This window comes from Silurus meridionalis, chromosome 20 (assembly GCF_014805685.1).
Source record: "Silurus meridionalis isolate SWU-2019-XX chromosome 20, ASM1480568v1, whole genome shotgun sequence".
In the NCBI taxonomy this organism is placed as follows: Eukaryota; Metazoa; Chordata; class Actinopteri; order Siluriformes; family Siluridae; genus Silurus; species Silurus meridionalis.
Window position 1 is genome coordinate 8,779,287 of NC_060903.1, and position 3,683 is coordinate 8,782,969.

The following is a 3,683-nucleotide window of genomic DNA, read 5'->3' on the forward strand; positions in this document are numbered from 1 at the left end:
GGACACTCCTACGTTTAATTTTATGTTGCATGTTTCATGATCTGTTGAAAAGATGTTGCATGCCCTTAAAATACAACATATTACACACATTTATCTGCAATAATTAATATTTGTGTACCTTGTTAAAATATGTCCAGCATAAAGTAGGGTATAGTAGGGTTTCTTAGTGATGGTATTCTGTTATATTTGAAACAATGATGTCATATTAAAGATTAATAAGTATGTAAGTGATAAGTGATATTATACTATAACTGCATGTCTTTATACAGTGTTACATTGCAAATGATATGTAGTGACATTATTCATCATTATATTATATTTCTAGACTATAGTGTAGGAGCTCTGCAGAAAAAAAAATGCATCCATTACAGTTATATGACTTTTCTTTAAAAAATACGCCAAATCTCAGTCTTTTGACTGCTTCTCTCCTGAGTATCAAAAGTGAAAATGTCCATGTAAACATTAGACAAGTGATTTGTAAAATTAGATATGATGTGTTTCTCTATGTATTATTTACAACTGCATTAATGCAGAATCACATAAAATCCACCATCATTTGAGAGTTATAGGCTTTTTTAGCTCTACAGTTTTATAACATACAGGTTAAACAGTGAATTAGTTTTCTTTAGTAGAAGTCTCTTTCACCTCTGTACCTTTTTCACCATTGTAAAAAAGCATGAAACAGCAAGTCATTTCTACTAACAGCAATCTCACAGCAACTCAGAGTTTAAATACTTCCATCCACTATTCACATCCATATGCACTGCCATTTTACTTCCATTCAGATTTCTGTTTTCACACAATTTACCATGTTAACAATGTCTGCACTCCACAGTCACCTTAATCCTATTCAAGTCTGCAACAGTTATCTACAGTACAATGTTCATTTTGTTCAATCTATAATGTATCATAATTTATAATTAAAATTAGTTTTTGTATATTTTTGTGTTACTGTAATAAGTCACAGTATTTCGTATTTTGATTTTAGCTACATTATATCGTTGACTTTCTTTGTTTAGGAACATAGATGCGTCAGGACAAGACAAAGCCGACTGGCAGACCATTGAGGTTTGAGGCCAGATGGCAGATTAAGAGGCACGGAGAGTTCTGCAAAACAAAGCAGATGATGCATCCTTCTGTTCCTCAGAGAGCATCAGATCCATAACACTGTTAAGTAATTAATACAGTATCTTAACATACCATACTTCTTGCCATGTTTGTTATTTTATTTTTTTCTCGCCATCATCAGTTTCACCACTTTACAGTAATCAAGCAAAGTGCTAGACTGAATCACACTGGCTCTCACCCCATGTTGGTTTGTATGTTAATGAGGCCAGAGATCATCTTAAGATCTAACAGCCAATCAGCTGCTGAACTCAATAATTGTGTATTATTTGTTTTCCTCCAAATGACCTTTGTTTCACACTGCAAAACGTTTTAGAAACAGACAATACAATATCCAGTAATCAAACATAACAAGAAAAAGCAATAGCACAAATAAATAGTTTTATCCTTTCTCATTTTGTACTTTTTATACTTGGATTGTTCTTCCACCATCCCTTTATCACATTTCAGTGTTAAAAGTTCTTAACTACAACAAAAACAGTCATGCAGGAGGGTTTTATCTTGAGTGTCTATGTGATGTATGTTGGAAAACTCTAGATCTATTTTGTGGAGAACAATCCAGAGTCTTATTTACTGCACTCTGTTCAGTAACAGTATACAAGAGGATTAATCACTTTCACCACAACCACCTACTGGTCTGATATTTTAATATCTTTTCACTTTTTTCTCAAAGACCACCTGTTTCTTTTTCACTTCCTTTTTCCCCTTCAGGCTAATTGGCTCCTGTGCTTCACTCTGTTTGTGTGTATGCTCTTCTCCATTTTGCATCCTGTACCTTAAAAAAAAAGAGTTTTATTAGACAGAAACTGCTCCTGATGGCTCATCTACATCCACAACAACTTGTAATATATACATACTTTTTTTGTTGTTGTTTTACAAGAGATTTACAAATCATTGCATTTTGTTTTTATTTACATTTTAAATTGCATCCCAACTGTTTTGGAACTGACGTTGTATAAATACAATAGCAAAATCTAGATACATTTTTCCACAGCTTTTTTCCGAACACAGTTAGATTACTGTATAAACACTGTATATAACTTTTGCACAGTTGTACATACAATCCTGCCTAATATTTCACATTTACATATACATACATTTAGTGTACTTGTTTATTCAGCTTTGCAAATTTTTTTCAATGTCATAGCCTTATAAGTATTTACTTGTACTTTTCAACAGTGTCTACACATCTCTTCACTGCTATAGACTTTATACACACACACACACACACACACACATATACAGTATATATATATATATATATATATATATATATATATATATATATATATATATATATATATATATATATATATATATTTTTTTTTTTTTTTTTTATTTATTTATTTTTTTTTACATGCTGTACATATACTTACATATTTATCTGCACTTGTCAATTTGCACAGTTGCTACTATTTGCACTTCTGGTAGATGCTAAACTGCATTTCCTTGCTGTGTACCTGTAGTATGCAATGACAATAAAGTTTAGTAGTTGTAAATGCGAACAAGTATGTGTTGTAAATAGTCTGTTGACAAAAAGCAGACTTATTAGCGTGACTATGTTAACATGTGATGAAGTCTGCTAAAATATCAAGAGAAGGTACTGCAACATTTTCCTATTGGTAACCTTATAAAACATCTTATGAGGGCAGCTGTCCTGTGCAGGGTAGTAACAACGGACAGGACGTGCAGAGAAACTGTCACACCTGAGTGCACTGAGCACTGAGATGTGCCTTTGCCCCACTCTATACAAGTCAAGGTGCAATGGACAGCACCTTTTTAAATGACCACACTTCCATTACTATGCTGCATGCACAGCTTATATATACAGTAGCTATATGTGTAAGTAGCAAAACAAATGAGGAACATACAATAAACTGTTTGAATGATCCTTTATAATGGGGCTGTATAATTGGTGCAAATACAGGGTATCTATCTATCTATCTATCTATCTATCTATCTATCTATCTATCTATCTATCTATCTATCTATCTATCTATCTATCTATCTATCTATAGATAGATATAGATATATAATCATATATCAGTGGTGATGCATGATGGTGGAAACACCATGCTATGGGCAGCTATTTCTCAGCTGGGACTTGCACTCTTTAAATAAAGAATCTTTCATTCATATGACTCCAAATACCTTCCAGATCTATTCTGGCACAAAACCTGCAGATCTTTCATTTCAAACACTGAAATTGAAAAAGATTCACCTTTAAGCAGCAGTAACGATTCACAGCACAAAACCAAGTCAACAAAAGAATGTCTTTAGAAAAAAGACATTCTTCAGCAAAATCTGCCCTACACTGGTAGTTATCTTTTGAGTGCATTTTCAATGTTTCCTCTTTGATAAATGTATCCAGCAAAACTGAGCTTGGACAGTCATTAGAATTTTTCTAGGTAATACTTCACATTGCTGACAAATAATCAATAGCTTACTGTGTTGTTAATAAGTTCATACTATATTTATCATACATAGTTCACAATTTGTTGCTTAGTTACTATTAGGTTTAAATAAATCTAAATAGATTTAATACTTAGCAGCACTTA

General features: G+C 32.5%; 1 long non-coding RNA gene across 1 annotated transcript; it reads right to left on the bottom strand.

Moving 5' to 3' along the window:
• Positions 1 to 1,204: 1,204 nt before the first annotated feature.
• On the bottom strand, positions 1,205 to 3,047 carry LOC124403209. The gene is made up of 2 exons (XR_006928858.1): positions 2,502 to 3,047; positions 1,205 to 1,900 (listed from the first exon to the last, which is right to left on the bottom strand). It is a non-coding gene; the product is annotated as an uncharacterized LOC124403209 (long non-coding RNA).
• Between the last annotated feature and the right edge of the window lie 636 nt (positions 3,048 to 3,683).